At 37.1% G+C, this 18630-nt stretch overlaps 1 long non-coding RNA gene across 2 annotated transcripts in view; it reads left to right on the plus strand.

The window, feature by feature from the left end:
- The window catches only part of LOC139971994 (uncharacterized), a 264346-nt gene that overhangs the window by 137131 nt on the left and 108585 nt on the right, over positions 1–18630 (plus strand). The window lies entirely within an intron of this gene.

Below are 18630 nucleotides of genomic sequence, written 5' to 3' on the forward strand. Positions count from 1 at the left end.
GGCTGTTTTTGTCCTGGGCCTAGGTTATTAAGGTTATTTGACAAAGAGGTGGGTTTACAATCTGACAATGATGTCTCATTAAATAATGAATAAAATCCTGGTTATGCTATGGATAAAGAACCAGGTAATTTGTTAAACCTCTGACATTAATCCTGGTACCAACTGACCATTAATCCTGGTCACAAATTAACCAGGATCTTGGTGAAGCTTATTTGACCAGAATTTCCTAGTCAAGTTGTCCAGGATTGTGTAGGTGGCAAACTGACCCGGAACCTGGTAAAATTTTGACCCCATCCTGGTATATTTTAACCAGGGCTTGGTCTACATCACTATTATCAGTCTTAGACCGTGGGGCAAGGCCGTTTTTCTTGCAATTCCGTAGTCCAGTCAGAGGGGCAACTCAAAATTACTCTAAAAAATTCACAAAAAATTCGCAAACCAGCATTGCTGCCAAATGACAATCACATGACAATACGCACACACAAATCAGCATGGCTATCACATAGTATGTTGAAATGTCCATATTTTGTGAACGAAAACAACTTTGTTCGTCCAAGTCTTTCAAATTTGATAGATGTACCGATATGGCCTGAAAACAACATACCTATTTACCCAATGGTCAGTACTTTCAGGTTCTTTTCATATGAAATAAAGTTGAAATCAATATTCGAAGTTCGAATTTACACAGCCAAATCATGTTTGGCAAGTATTCATAGGATGGACACTGGAACAGCTAGTTTCGCAAAAAAGGTTCAATCTTAAATGTTGAGTCATTAGTGCACAACTTGCCCGTGTAAACTTACATTTTGACTCAGTAATTACCTAACTTTTTCATACTCTTGACTTCTTGAGCTTTGTGGGTAGTAAAGTTACATTTTTATGACCCCTGGAAGTTAAAAATAAGGCTTGTCTACATAATAGTCCGTCAACTAAAGAAGATCGAAAACGACATTAGGACAAATTGAGTGATAGACTAACGTTAATCATTAACATTGTGACTTAACAGAGGCTGTTATTAAGTGTACGTAGGTAAAGTCACATGCACTCGTATCGGAATCTATGTATAAATGTATACTTACAACTGTAGGGAACTGAAGATGAACTGAAGATCATGGAGCTATAAACATATATCTAGAGATTGATTACTGTAGGGGGTGGGGGTCAGGATCTGGGTAGGGAATAGAGGATCTAGGCAATAATCTCTGCATTTGTATACAATTGCAGTGAATCTAAAGAATGATAACTGCAGGGGGGGGGGGGTCAGGATATGGGTAGAAAACTGAAGATAGGAAATAGTCAATGATTCCTATGGGCCTGAAAAATTATTCAAATGAATGTATCGAGACCATTATATGGGAACTTTCATAGTACCAAAATTAAGGCGTTGATCCAAACAATAATAATACCTACTTTACACTCACTGTATATCTCTGCATATACAATTATAGGACTTGTATACGATTGCAAGGAATCTAGAGTTTGATTACTGTAGGGAGGGGGTCATGATGTTGGTAGGAAACTTAGGATAGGCAACAATCAATGATTCTTATGGGCCTGAAAATTTATTCAAATGAATGTATCTAGACCATTATATGGGAACTTTCATAGTACCAAAATTAAGGCAATGGCTCAAACACTAATATTACCTACTTAACACTCACTGTACATCTCTGCATATATACCTTGATAGGACTTGTATACAATTATAGAGAATCTAAATATTGATTACTGTAGGCCTGTACAGCCCTGGTCAATTAAATCATGGAGCTATAAACATATAGCTAGAGATTGATTACTGTAGGGGGTGGGGGTCAGGATCTGGGTAGGGAATAGAGGATCTAGGCAATAATCTCTGCATTTGTATACAATTGCAGTGAATCTAAAGAATGATAACTGCAGGGGGGGGGGGTCAGGATATGGGTAGAAAACTGAAGATAGGAAATAGTCAATGATTCCTATGGGCCTGAAAAATTATTCAAATGAATGTATCTAGACCATTATATGGGAACTTTCATAGTACCAAAATTAAGGCAATGGCTCAAACACTAATATTACCTACTTAACACTCACTGTACATCTCTGCATATATACCTTGATAGGACTTGTATACAATTATAGAGAATCTAAATATTGATTACTGTAGGCCTGTACAGCCCTGGTCAATTAAATCATGGAGCTATAAACATATAGCTAGAGATTGATTACTGTAGGGGGTGGGGGTCAGGATCTGGGTAGGGAATAGAGGATCTAGGCAATAATCTCTGCATTTGTATACAATTGCAGTGAATCTAAAGAATGATAACTGCAGGGGGGGGGGGGGGGTCAGGATATGGGTAGAAAACTGAAGATAGGAAATAGTCAATGATTCCTATGGGCCTGAAAAATTATTCAAATGAATGTATCTAGACCATTATATGGGAACTTTCATAGTACCAAAATTAAGGCAATGGCTCAAACACTAATATTACCTACTTAACACTCACTGTACATCTCTGCATATATACCTTGATAGGACTTGTATACAATTATAGAGAATCTAAATATTGATTACTGTAGGCCTGTACAGCCCTGGTCAATTAAATCATGGAGCTATAAACATATAGCTAGAGATTGATTACTGTAGGGGGTGGGGGTCAGGATCTGGGTAGGGAATAGAGGATCTAGGCAATAATCTCTGCATTTGTATACAATTGCAGTGAATCTAAAGAATGATAACTGCAGGGGGGGGGGGGGGGTCAGGATATGGGTAGAAAACTGAAGATAGGAAATAGTCAATGATTCTTATGGGCCTGAAAAATTATTCAAATGAATGTATCTAGACCATTATATGGGAACTTTCATAGTACCAAAATTAAGGCAATGGCTCAAACACTAATATTACCTACTTAACACTCACTGTACATCTCTGCATATATACCTTGATAGGACTTGTATACAATTATAGAGAATCTAAATATTGATTACTGTAGGCCTGTACAGCCCTGGTCAATTAAATCATGGAGCTATAAACATATAGCTAGAGATTGATTACTGTAGGGGGTGGGGGTCAGGATCTGGGTAGGGAATAGAGGATCTAGGCAATAATCTCTGCATTTGTATACAATTGCAGTGAATCTAAAGAATGATAACTGCAGGGGGGGGGGTCAGGATATGGGTAGAAAACTGAAGATAGGAAATAGTCAATGATTCCTATGGGCCTGAAAAATTATTCAAATGAATGTATCTAGACCATTATATGGGAACTTTCATAGTACCAAAATTAAGGCAATGGCTCAAACACTAATATTACCTACTTAACACTCACTGTACATCTCTGCATATATACCTTGATAGGACTTGTATACAATTATAGAGAATCTAAATATTGATTACTGTAGGCCTGTACAGCCCTGGTCAATTAAATCATGGAGCTATAAACATATAGCTAGAGATTGATTACTGTAGGGGGTGGGGGTCAGGATCTGGGTAGGGAATAGAGGATCTAGGCAATAATCTCTGCATTTGTATACAATTGCAGTGAATCTAAAGAATGATAACTGCAGGGGGGGGGGGGGTCAGGATATGGGTAGAAAACTGAAGATAGGAAATAGTCAATGATTCCTATGGGCCTGAAAAATTATTCAAATGAATGTATCTAGACCATTATATGGGAACATTCATAGTACCAAAATTAAGGCGTTGATCCAAACAATAATAATACCTACTTTACACTCACTGTTTATCTCTGCATATACACTTATAGGACTTGTATACGATTGCAAGGAATCTAGAGTTTGATTACTGTAGGGAGGGGGTCATGATGTTGGTAGTAAACTTAGGATAGGCAACAATCAATGATTCTTATGGGCCTGAAAATTTATTCAAATGAATGTATCTAGACCATTATATGGGAACTTTCATAGTACCAAAATTAAGGCAATGGCTCAAACACTAATATTACCTACTTAACACTCACTGTACATCTCTGCATATATACCTTGATAGGACTTGTATACAATTATAGAGAATCTAAATATTGATTACTGTAGGCCTGTACAGCCCTGGTCAATTAAATCATGGAGCTATAAACATATAGCTAGAGATTGATTACTGTAGGGGGTGGGGGTCAGGATCTGGGTAGGGAATAGAGGATCTAGGCAATAACCTCTGCATTTGTATACAATTGCAGTGAATCTAAAGAATGATAACTGCAGGGGGGGGGGGTGTCAGGATATGGGTAGAAAACTGAAGATAGGAAATAGTCAATGATTCCTATGGGCCTGAAAAATTATTCAAATGAATGTATCTAGACCATTATATGGGAACTTTCATAGTACCAAAATTAAGGCGTTGATCCAAACAATAATAATACCTACTTTACACTCACTGTATATCTCTGCATATACAATTATAGGACTTGTATACGATTGCAAGGAATCTAGAGTTTGATTACTGTAGGGAGGGGGTCATGATGTTGGTAGGAAACTTAGGATAGGCAACAATCAATGATTCTTATGGGCCTGAAAATTTATTCAAATGAATGTATCTAGACCATTATATGGGAACTTTCATAGTACCAAAATTAAGGCAATGGCTCAAACACTAATATTACCTACTTAACACTCACTGTACATCTCTGCATATATACCTTGATAGGACTTGTATACAATTATAGAGAATCTAAATATTGATTACTGTAGGCCTGTACAGCCCTGGTCAATTAAATCATGGAGCTATAAACATATAGCTAGAGATTGATTACTGTAGGGGGTGGGGGTTAGGATCTGGGTAGGGAATAGAGGATCTAGGCAATAATCTCTGCATTTGTATACAATTGCAGTGAATCTAAAGAATGATAACTGCAGGGGGGGGGGGGTCAGGATATGGGTAGAAAACTGAAGATAGGAAATAGTCAATGATTCCTATGGGCCTGAAAAATTATTCAAATGAATGTATCTAGACCATTATATGGGAACTTTCATAGTACCAAAATTAAGGCAATGGCTCAAACACTAATATTACCTACTTAACACTCACTGTACATCTCTGCATATATACCTTGATAGGACTTGTATACAATTATAGAGAATCTAAATATTGATTACTGTAGGCCTGTACAGCCCTGGTCAATTAAATCATGGAGCTATAAACATATAGCTAGAGATTGATTACTGTAGGGGGTGGGGGTCAGGATCTGGGTAGGGAATAGAGGATCTAGGCAATAATCTCTGCATTTGTATACAATTGCAGTGAATCTAAAGAATGATAACTGCAGGGGGGGGGGGGTCAGGATATGGGTAGAAAACTGAAGATAGGAAATAGTCAATGATTCCTATGGGCCTGAAAAATTATTCAAATGAATGTATCTAGACCATTATATGGGAACATTCATAGTACCAAAATTAAGGCGTTGATCCAAACAATAATTATACCTACTTTACACTCACTGTATATCTCTGCATATACACTTATAGGACTTGTATACGATTGCAAGGAATCTAGAGTTTGATTACTGTAGGGAGGGGGTCATGATGTTGGTAGGAAACTTAGGATAGGCAACAATCAATGATTCTTATGGGCCTGAAAATTTATTCAAATGAATGTATCTAGACCATTATATGGGAACTTTCATAGTACCAAAATTAAGGCAATGGCTCAAACACTAATATTAACTACTTAACACTCACTGTACATCTCTGCATATATACCTTGATAGGACTTGTATACAATTATAGAGAATCTAAATATTGATTACTGTAGGCCTGTACAGCCCTGGTCAATTAAATCATGGAGCTATAAACATATATCTAGAGATTGATTACTGTCTGGGGTGGGGGTCAGGATCTGGGTAGGGAATAGAGGATCTAGGCAATAATCTCTGCATTTGTATACAATTGCAGTGAATCTAAAGAATGATAACTGCAGGGGGGGGGGGGTCAGGATATGGGTAGAAAACTGAAGATAGGAAATAGTCAATGATTCCTATGGGCCTGAAAAATTATTCAAATGATTGTATCTAGACCATTATATGGGAACATTCATAGTACCAAAATTAAGGCATTGATCCAAACAATAATAATACCTACTTTACACTCACTGTATGTCTCTGCATATATACTTATAGGACTTGTATACGATTGCAAGGGATCTAGAGTTTGATTACTGTAGGGAGGGGGTCATGATGTTGGTAGGAAACTTAGGATAGGCAACAATCAATGATTCTTATGGGCCTGAAAATTTATTCAAATGAATGTATCTAGACCATTATATGGGAACTTTCATAGTACCAAAATTAAGGCAATGGCTCAAACACTAATATTACCTACTTAACACTCACTGTACATCTCTGCATATATACCTTGATAGGACTTGTATACAATTATAGAGAATCTAAATATTGATTACTGTAGGCCTGTACAGCCCTGGTCAATTAAATCATGGAGCTATAAACATATAGCTAGAGATTGATTACTGTAGGGGGTGGGGGTCAGGATCTGGGTAGGGAATAGAGGATCTAGGCAATAATCTCTGCATTTGTATACAATTGCAGTGAATCTAAAGAATGATAACTGCAGGGGGGGGGGGGGGTCAGGATATGGGTAGAAAACTGAAGATAGGAAATAGTCAATGATTCCTATGGGCCTGAAAAATTATTCAAATGAATGTATCTAGACCATTATATGGGAACTTTCATAGTACCAAAATTAAGGCGTTGATCCAAACAATAATACCTACTTTACACTCACTGTATATCTCTGCATATACACTTATAGGACTTGTATACGATTGCAAGGACTCTAGAGTTTGATTACTGTAGGGAGGGGGTCATGATGTTGGTAGGAAACTTAGGATAGGCAACAATCAATGATTCTTATGGGCCTGAAAATTTATTCAAATGAATGTATCTAGACCATTATATGGGAACTTTCATAGTACCAAAATTAAGGCAATGGCTCAAACACTAATATTACCTACTTAACACTCACTGTACATCTCTGCATATATACCTTGATAGGACTTGTATACAATTATAGAGAATCTAAATATTGATTACTGTAGGCCTGTACAGCCCTGGTCAATTAAATCATGGAGCTATAAACATATAGCTAGAGATTGATTACTGTAGGCGGTGGGGGTCAGGATCTGGGTAGGGAATAGAGGATCTAGGCAATAATCTCTGCATTTGTATACAATTGCAGTGAATCTAAAGAATGATAACTGCAGGGGGGGGGGGGTCAGGATATGGGTAGAAAACTGAAGATAGGAAATAGTCAATGATTCCTATGGGCCTGAAAAATTATTCAAATGAATGTATCTAGACCATTATATGGGAACTTTCATAGTACCAAAATTAAGGCAATGGCTCAAACACTAATATTACCTACTTAACACTCACTGTACATCTCTGCATATATACCTTGATAGGACTTGTATACAATTATAGAGAATCTAAATATTGATTACTGTAGGCCTGTACAGCCCTGGTCAATTAAATCATGGAGCTATAAACATATAGCTAGAGATTGATTACTGTAGGGGGTGGGGGTCAGGATCTGGGTAGGGAATAGAGGATCTAGGCAATAACCTCTGCATTTGTATACAATTGCAGTGAATCTAAAGAATGATAACTGCAGGGGGGGGGGGTCAGGATATGGGTAGAAAACTGAAGATAGGAAATAGTCAATGATTCCTATGGGCCTGAAAAATTATTCAAATGAATGTATCTAGACCATTATATGGGAACTTTCATAGTACCAAAATTAAGGCGTTGATCCAAACAATAACAATACCTACTTTACACTCACTGTATATCTCTGCATATACACTTATACGACTTGTATACGATTGCAAGGAATCTAGAGTTTGATTACTGTAGGGAGGGGGTCATGATGTTGGTAGGAAACTTAGAATAGGCAACAATCAATGATTCTTATGGGCCTGAAAATGTATTCAAATGTATGTATCTAGACCATTATATGGGAACTTTCATAGTACCAAAATTAAGGCAATGGCTCAAACACTAATATTACCTACTTAACACTCACTGTACATCTCTGCATATATACCTTGATAGGACTTGTATACAATTATAGAGAATCTAAATATTGATTACTGTAGGCCTGTACAGCCCTGGTCAATTAAATCATGGAGCTATAAACATATATCTAGAGATTGATTACTGTCTGGGATGGGGGTCAGGATCTGGGTAGGGAATAGAGGATCTAGGCAATAATCTCTGCATTTGTATACAATTGCAGTGAATCTAAAGAATGATAACTGCAGGGGGGGGGGTCAGGATATGGGTAGAAAACTGAAGATAGGAAATAGTCAATGATTCCTATGGGCCTGAAAAATTATTCAAATGAATGTATCTAGACCATTATATGGGAACTTTCATAGTACCAAAATTAAGGCGTTGATCCAAACAATAATAATACCTACTTTACACTCACTGTACATCTCTGCATATATACCTTGATAGGACTTGTATACAATTATAGAGAATCTAAATGTTGATTACTGTAGGCCTGTACAGCCCTGGTCAATTAAATCATGGAGCTATAAACATATAGCTAGAGATTGATTACTGTAGGGGGTGGGGGTCAGGATCTGGGTAGGGAATAGAGGATCTAGGCAATAATCTCTGCATTTGTATACAATTGCAGTGAATCTAAAGAATGATAACTGCAGGGAGGGGGGGGGGGTCAGGATATGGGTAGAAAACTGAAGATAGGAAATAGTCAATGATTCCTATGGGCCTGAAAAATTATTCAAATGAATGTATCTAGACCATTATATGGGAACTTTCATAGTACCAAAATTAAGGCAATGGCTCAAACACTAATATTACCTACTTTACACTCACTGTACAACTCTGCATATATACCTTGATAGGACTTGTATACAATTATAGAGAATCTAAATATTGATTACTGTAGGCCTGTACAGCCCTGGTCAATTAAATCATGGAGCTATAAACATATAGCTAGAGATTGATTACTGTAGGGGGTGGGGGTCAGGATCTGGGTAGGGAATAGAGGATCTAGGCAATAATCTCTGCATTTGTATACAATTGCAGTGAATCTAAAGAATGATAACTGCAGGGGGGGGGGTCAGGATATGGGTAAAAAACTGAAGATAGGAAATAGTCAATGATTCCTATGGGCCTGAAAAATTATTCAAATGAATGTATCTAGACCATTATATGGGAACTTTCATAGTACCAAAATTAAGGCGTTGATCCAAACAATATAATACCTACTTTTCACTCACTGTATATCTCTGCATATACACTGATAGGACTTGTATACGATTGCAAGGAATCTAGAGTTTGATTACTGTAGGGAGGGGGTCATGATGTTGGTAGGAAACTTAGGATAGGCAACAATCAATGATTCTTATGGGCCTGAAAATTTATTCAAATGAATGTATCTAGACCATTATATGGGAACTTTCATAGTACCAAAATTAAGGCAATGGCTCAATCACTAATATTACCTACTTAACACTCACTGTACATCTCTGCATATATACCTTGATAGGACTTGTATACAATTATAGAGAATCTAAATATTGATTACTGTAGGCCTGTACAGCCCTGGTCAATTAAATCATGGAGCTATAAACATATAGCTAGAGATTGATTACTGTAGGGGGTTGGGGGTCAGGATCTGGGTAGGGAATAGAGGATCTAGGCAATAATCTCTGCATTAGTATACAATTGCAGTGAATCTAAAGAATTATAACTGCAGGGGGGGGGGGGGGTCAGGATATGGGAAGAAAACTGAAGATAGGAAATAGTCAATGATTCCTATGGGCCTGAAAAATTATTCAAATGAATGTATCTAGACCATTATATGGGAACTTTCATAGTACCAAAATTTAGGGGTTGATCCAAACAATAATAATACCTACTTTACACTTTTTGTGTATCTCTGCATATACACTTATAGGACTTGTATACGATTGCAAGAAATCTAGAGTTTGATTATTGTAGGGAGGGGGTCATGATGTTGGTAGGAAACTTAGGATAGGCAACAATCAATGATTCTTATGGGCCTGAAAATTTATTCAAATGAATGTATCTAGACCATTATATGGGAACTTTCATAGTACCAAAATTAAGGCAATGGCTCAAACACTAATATTACCTACTTAACACTCACTGTACATCTCTGCATATATACCTTGATAGGACTTGTATACAATTATAGAGAATCTAAATGTTGATTACTGTAGGCCTGTACAGCCCTGGTCAATTAAATCATGGAGCTATAAACATATAGCTAGAGATTGATTACTGTAGGGGGTGGGGGTCAGGATCTGGGTAGGGAATAGAGGATCTAGGCAATAATCTCTGCATTTGTATACAATTGCAGTGAATCTAAAGAATGATAACTGCAGGGGGGGGGGGGTGTCAGGATATGGGTAGAAAACTGAAGATAGGAAATAGTCAATGATTCCTATGGGCCTGAAAAATTATTCAAATGAATGTATCTAGACCATTATATGGGAACTTTCATAGTACCAAAATTAAGGCGTTGATCCAAACAATATAATACCTACTTTTCACTCACTGTATATCTCTGCATATACACTGATAGGACTTGTATACGATTGCAAGGAATCTAGAGTTTGATTACTGTAGGGAGGGGGTCATGATGTTGGTAGGAAACTTAGGATAGGCAACAATCAATGATTCTTATGGGCCTGAAAATTTATTCAAATGAATGTATCTAGACCATTATATGGGAACTTTCATAGTACCAAAATTAAGGCAATGGCTCAATCACTAATATTACCTACTTAACACTCACTGTACATCTCTGCATATATACCTTGTTAGGACTTGTATACAATTATAGATAATCTAAATATTGATTACTGTAGGCCTGTACAGCCCTGGTCAATTAAATCATGGAGCTATAAACATATAGCTAGAGATTGATTACTGTAGGGGGTTGGGGGTCAGGATCTGGGTAGGGAATAGAGGATCTAGGCAATAATCTCTGCATTAGTATACAATTGCAGTGAATCTAAAGAATTATAACTGCAGGGGGGGGGGGGGGTCAGGATATGGGAAGAAAACTGAAGATAGGAAATAGTCAATGATTCCTATGGGCCTGAAAAATTATTCAAATGAATGTATCTAGACCATTATATGGGAACTTTCATAGTACCAAAATTAAGGCAATGGCTCAAACACTAATATTACCTACTTAACACTCACTGTACATCTCTGCATATATACCTTGATAGGACTTGTATACAATTATAGAGAATCTAAATATTGATTACTGTAGGCCTGTACAGCCCTGGTCAATTAAATCATGGAGCTATAAACATATAGCTAGAGATTGATTACTGTAGGGGGTGGGGCTCAGGATCTGGGTAGGGAATAGAGGAGCTAGGCAATAATCTCTGCATTAGTATACAATTGCAGTGAATCTAAAGAATTATAACTGCAGGGGGGGGGGGGTCAGGATATGGGTAGAAAACTGAAGATAGGAAATAGTCAATGATTCCTATGGGCCTGAAAAATTATTCAAATGAATGTATCTAGACCATTATATGGGAACTTTCATAGTACCAAAATTAAGGCAATGGCTCAAACACTAATATTACCTACTTAACACTGACTGTACATCTTTGCATATATACCTTGATAGGACTTGTATACAATTATAGAGAATCTAAATATTGATTACTGTAGGCCTGTACAGCCCTGGTCAATTAAATCATGAAGCTATAAACATATAGCTAGAGATTGATTACTCTAGGGGGTGGGGGTCAGGATCTGGGTAGGGAATAGAGGATCTAGGCAATAATCTCTGCATTTGTATACAATTGCAGTGAATCTAAAGAATGATAACTGCAGAGGGGGGGGGGGTCAGGATATGGGTAGAAAACTGAAGATAGGAAATAGTCAATGATTCCTATGGGCCTGAAAAATTATTCAAATGAATGTATCTAGACCATTATATGGGAACTTTCATAGTACCAAAATTAAGGCGTTGATCCAAACAATAATAATACCTACTTTACACTCACTGTATATCTCTGCATATACACTTATAGGACTTGTATACGATTGCAAGGAATCTAGAGTTTGATTACTGCAAGGAGGGGGTCATGATGTTGGTAGGAAACTTAGGATAGGCAACAATCAATGATTCTTATGGGCCTGAAAATTTATTCAAATGTATGTATCTAGACCATTATATGGGAACTTTCATAGTACCAAAATTAAGGCAATGGCTCAAACACTAATATTACCTACTTAACACTCACTGTACATCTCTGCATATATACCTTGATAGGACTTGTATACAATTATAGAGAATATAAATATTGATTACTGTAGGCCTGTACAGCCCTGGTCAATTAAATCATGGAGCTATAAACATATAGCTAGAGATTGATTACTGTAGGGGGTGGGGGTCAGGATCTGGGTAGGGAATAGAGGAGCTAGGCAATAATCTCTGCATTTGTATACAATTGCAGTGAATCTAAAGAATGATAACTGCAGGGGGGGGGGGTGTCAGGATATGGGTAGAAAACTGAAGATAGGAAATAGTCAATGATTCCTATGGGCCTGAAAAATTATTCAAATGAATGTATCTAGACCATTATATGGGAACTTTCATAGTACCAAAATTAAGGCGTTGATCCAAACAATAATAATACCTACTTTACACTCACTGTATATCTCTGCATATACACTTATAGGACTTGTATACGATTGCAAGGAATCTAGAGTTTGATTACTGTAGGGAGGGGGTCATGATGTTGGTAGGAAACTTAGGATAGGCAACAATCAATGATTCTTATGGGCCTGAAAATTTATTCAAATGAATGTATCTAGACCATTATATGGGAACTTTCATAGTACCAAAATTAAGGCAATGGCTCAAACACTAATATTACCTACTTAACACTCACTGTACATCTCTGCATATATACCTTGATAGGACTTGTATACAATTATAGAGAATCTAAATATTGATTACTGTAGGCCTGTACAGCCCTGGTCAATTAAATCATGGAGCTATAAATATATAGCTAGAGATTGATTACTGTAGGGGGTTGGGGGTCAGGATCTGGGTAGGGAATAAAGGATCTAGGCAATAATCTCTGCATTAGTATACAATTGCAGTGAATCTAAAGAATTATAACTGCAGGGGGGGGGGGGTCAGGATATGGGTAGAAAACTGAAGATAGGAAATAGTCAATGATTCCTATGGGCCTGAAAAATTATTCAAATGAATGTATCTAGACCATTATATGGGAACTTTCATAGTACCAAAATTAAGGCAATGGCTCAAACACTAATATTACCTACTTAACACTCACTGTACATCTCTGCATATATACCTTGATAGGACTTGTATACAATTATAGAGAATCTAAATATTGATTACTGTAGGCCTGTACAGCCCTGGTCAATTAAATCATGGAGCTATAAACATATAGCTAGAGATTGATTACTGTAGGGGGTGGGGCTCAGGATCTGGGTAGGGAATACAGGAGCTAGGCAATAATCTCTGCATTTGTATACAATTGCAGTGAATCTAAAGAATGATAACTGCAGGGGGCGGGGGGTCGGGATATGGGTAAAAAACTGAAGATAGGAAATAGTCAATGATTCCTATGGGCCTGAAAAATTATTCAAATGAATGTATCTAGACCATTATATGGGAACTTTCATAGTACCAAAATTAAGGCGTTGATCCAAACAATAATAATACCTACTTTACACTCACTGTATATCTCTGCATATATACATATAGGACTTGTATACGATTGCAAGGAATCTAGAGTTTGATTACTGTAGGGAGGGGGTCATGATGTTGGTAGGAAACTTAGGATAGGCAACAATCAATGATTCTTATGGGCCTGAAAATTTATTCAAATGAATGTATCTAGACCATTATATGGGAACTTTCATAGTACCAAAATTAAGGCGTTGATCCAAACAATAATAATACCTACTTTACACTCACTGGTTATCTCTGCATATATACTTATAGGACTTGTATACGATTGCAAGGAATCTAGAGTTTGATTACTGTAGGGAGGGGGTCATGATGTTGGTAGGAAACTTAGGATAGGCAACAATCAATGATTCTTATGGGGCTGAAAATTTATTCAAATGAATGTATCTAGACCATTATATGGGAACTTTCATAGTACCAAAATTAAGGCAATGGCTCAAACACTAATATTACCTACTTAACACTCACTGTACATCTCTGCATATATACCTTGATAGGACTTTTATACAATTATAGAGAATCTAAATATTGATTACTGTAGGCCTGTACAGCCCTGGTCAATTAAATCATGAAGCTATAAACATATAGCTAGAGATTGATTACTCTAGGGGGTGGGGGTCAGGATCTGGGTAGGGAATAGAGGAGCTAGGCAATAATCTCTGCATTTGTATACAATTGCAGTGAATCTAAAGAATGATAACTGCAGGGGGGGGGGGGGTGTCAGGATATGGGTAGAAAACTGAAGATAGGAAATAGTCAATGATTCCTATGGGCCTGAAAAATTATTCAAATGAATGTATCTAGACCATTATATGGGAACTTTCATAGTACCAAAATTAAGGCGTTGATCCAAACAATAATAATACCTACTTTACACTCACTGTATATCTCTGCATATACACTTATAGGACTTGTATACGATTGCAAGGAATCTAGAGTTTGATACTGTAGGGAGGGGGTCATGATGTTGGTAGGAAACTTAGGATAGGCAACAATCAATGATTCTTATGGGCCTGAAAATTTATTCAAATGAATGTATCTAGACCATTATATGGGAACTTTCATAGTACCAAAATTAAGGCAATGGCTCAAACACTAATATTACCTACTTAACACTCACTGTACATCTCTGCATATATACCTTGATAGGACTTGTATACAATTATAGAGAATCTAAATATTGATTACTGTAGGCCTGTACAGCCCTGGTCAATTAAATCATGGAGCTATAAACATATAGCTAGAGATTGATTACTGTAGGGGGTTGGGGGTCAGGATCTGGGTAGGGAATAAAGGATCTAGGCAATAATCTCTGCATTAGTATACAATTGCAGTGAATCTAAAGAATTATAACTGCAGGGGGGGGGGGTCAGGATATGGGTAGAAAACTGAAGATAGGAAATAGTCAATGATTCCTATGGGCCTGAAAAATTATTCAAATGAATGTATCTAGACCATTATATGGGAACTTTCATAGTACCAAAATTAAGGCAATGGCTCAAACACTAATATTACCTACTTAACACTCACTGTACATCTCTGCATATATACCTTGATAGGACTTGTATACAATTATAGAGAATCTAAATATTGATTACTGTAGGCCTGTACAGCCCTGGTCAATTAAATCATGGAGCTATAAACATATAGCTAGAGATTGATTACTGTAGGGGGTGGGGCTCAGGATCTGGGTAGGGAATACAGGAGCTAGGCAATAATCTCTGCATTTGTATACAATTGCAGTGAATCTAAAGAATGATAACTGCAGGGGGCGGGGGGTCGGGATATGGGTAGAAAACTGAAGATAGGAAATAGTCAATGATTCCTATGGGCCTGAGAAATTATTCAAATGAATGTATCTAGACCATTATATGGGAACTTTCATAGTACCAAAATTAAGGCGTTGATCCAAACAATAATAATACCTACTTTACACTCACTGTATATCTCTGCATATATACTTATAGGACTTGTATACGATTGCAAGGAATCTAGAGTCTGATTACTGTAGGGAGGGGGTCATGATGTTGGTAGGAAACTTAGGATAGGCAACAATCAATGATTCTTATGGGCCTGAAAATTTATTCAAATGAATGTATCTAGACCATTATATGGGAACTTTCATAGTACCAAAATTAAGGCAATGGCTCAAACACTAATATTACCTACTTAACACTCACTGTACATCTCTGCATATGTACCTTGATAGGACTTGTATACAATTATAGAGAATCTAAATATTGATTACTGTAGGCCTGTACAGCCCTGGTCAATTAAATCATGGAGCTATAAACATATAGCTAGAGATTGATTACTGTAGGGGGTGGGGGTCAGGATCTGGGTAGGGAATAGAGGATCTAGGCAATAATCTCTGCATTTGTATACAATTGCAGTGAATCTAAAGATGATAACTGCAGGGGGGGGGGGTCAGGATATGGGTAGAAAACTGAAGATAGGAAATAGTCAATGATTCCTATGGGCCTGAAAAATTATTCAAATGAATGTATCTAGACCATTATATGGGAACTTTCATAGTACCAAAATTAAGGCGTTGATCCAAACAATAATAATACCTACTTTACACTCACTGTATATCTCTGCATATATACTTATAGGACTTGTATACGATTGCAAGGAATCTAGAGTCTGATTACTGTAGGGAGGGGGTCATGATGTTGGTAGGAAACTTAGGATAGGCAACAATCAATGATTCCTATGGGCCTGAAAATTTATTCAAATGAATGTATCTAGACCATTATATGGGAACTTTCATAGTACCAAAATTAAGGCAATGGCTCAAACACTAATATTACCTACTTAACACTCACTGTACATCTCTGCATATGTACCTTGATAGGACTTGTATACAATTATAGAGAATCTAAATATTGATTACTGTAGGCCTGTACAGCCCTGGTCAATTAAATCATGGAGCTATAAACATATAGCTAGAGATTGATTACTGTAGGGGGTGGGGGTCAGGATCTGGGTAGGGAATAGAGGATCTAGGCAATAATCTCTCCATTTGTATACAATTGCAGTGAATCTAAAGATGATAACTGCAGGGGGGGGGGGGGTCAGGATATGGGTAGAAAACTGAAGATAGGAAATAGTCAATGATTCCTATGGGCCTGAAAAATTATTCAAATGAATGTATCTAGACCATTATATGGGAACTTTCATAGTACCAAATTTAAGGCGTTGATCCAAACAATAATAATACCTACTTTACACTCACTGTATATCACTGGACTTGTATACAATTATAGAGAATCTAAATATTGATTGCTGTAGGCCTGTACAGCCCTGGTCAATTAAATAATGGAGCTATAAACATATAGCTAGAGATTGATTACTGTAGGGGGTGGTCGTCAGGATCTGGGTAGGGAATAGAGGATCTAGGCAATATTCTCTGCATTTGTATACAATTGCAGTGAATCTAAAGAATGATAACTGCAGGGGGGGGGGGGTCAGGATATGGGTAGAAAACTGAAGATAGGAAATAGTCAATGATTCCTATGGGCCTGAAAAATTATTCAAATGAATGTATCTAGACCATTATATGGGAACTTTCATAGTACCAAAATTAAGGCGTTGATCCAAACAATAATAATACCTACTTTACACTCACTGTATATCTCTGCATATATACTTATAGGACTTGTATACGATTGCAAGGAATCTAGAGTTTGATTACTGTAGGGAGGGGGTCATGATGTTGGTAGGAAACTTAGGATAGGCAACAATCAATGATTCTTATGGGCCTGAAAATTTATTCAAATGAATGTATCTAGACCATTATATGGGAACTTTCATAGTACCAAAATTAAGGCAATGGCTCAAACACTAATATTACCTACTTAACACTCACTGTACATCTCTGCATATATACCTTGATAGGACTTGTATACAATTATAGAGAATCTAAATATTGATTACTGTAGGCCTGTACAGCCCTGGTCAATTAAATCATGGAGCTATAAACATATATCTAGAGATTGATTACTGTAGGGGGTGGGGGTCAGGATCTGGGTAGGGAATAGAGGATCTAGGCAATAATCTCTGCATTTGTATACAATTGCAGTGAATCTAAAGAATGATAACTGCAGGGGGGGGGGGAGGGGGTCAGGATATGGGTAGAAAACTGAAGATAGGAAATAGTCAATGATTCCTATGGGCCTGAAAAATTATTCAAATGAATGTATCTAGACCATTATATGGGAACTTTCATAGTACCAAAATTAAGGCGTTGATCCAAACAATAATAATACCTACTTTACACTCACTGTATATCTCTGCATATATACTTATAGGACTTGTATACGATTGCAAGGAATCTAGAGTTTGATTACTGTAGGGAGGGGGTCATGATGTTGGTAGGAAACTTAGGATAGGCAACAATCAATGATTCTTATGGGCCTGAAAATTTATTCAAATGAATGTATCTAGACCATTATATGGGAACTTTCATAGTACCAAAATTAAGGCAATGGCTCAAACACTAATATTACCTACTTAACACTCACTGTACATCTCTGCATATATACCTTGATAGGACTTGTATACAATTATAGAGAATCTAAATATTGATTACTGTAGGCCTGTACAGCCCTGGTCAATTAAATCATGCAGCTATAAACATATATCTAGAGATTGATTACTGTAGGGGGTGGGGGTCAGGATCTGGGTAGGGAATAGAGGATCTAGGCAATAATCTCTGCATTTGTATACAATTGCAGTGAATCTAAAGAATGATAACTGCAGGGGGGGGGGGGTCAGGATATGGGTAGAAAACTGAAGATAGGAAATAGTCCTGAAAAATTATTCAAATGAATGTATCTAGACCATTATATGGACACTTTCATAGTACCAAAAT

Source organism: Apostichopus japonicus, chromosome 8 (assembly GCF_037975245.1).
Source record: "Apostichopus japonicus isolate 1M-3 chromosome 8, ASM3797524v1, whole genome shotgun sequence".
NCBI classification, from domain to species: domain Eukaryota; kingdom Metazoa; phylum Echinodermata; class Holothuroidea; order Aspidochirotida; family Stichopodidae; genus Apostichopus; species Apostichopus japonicus.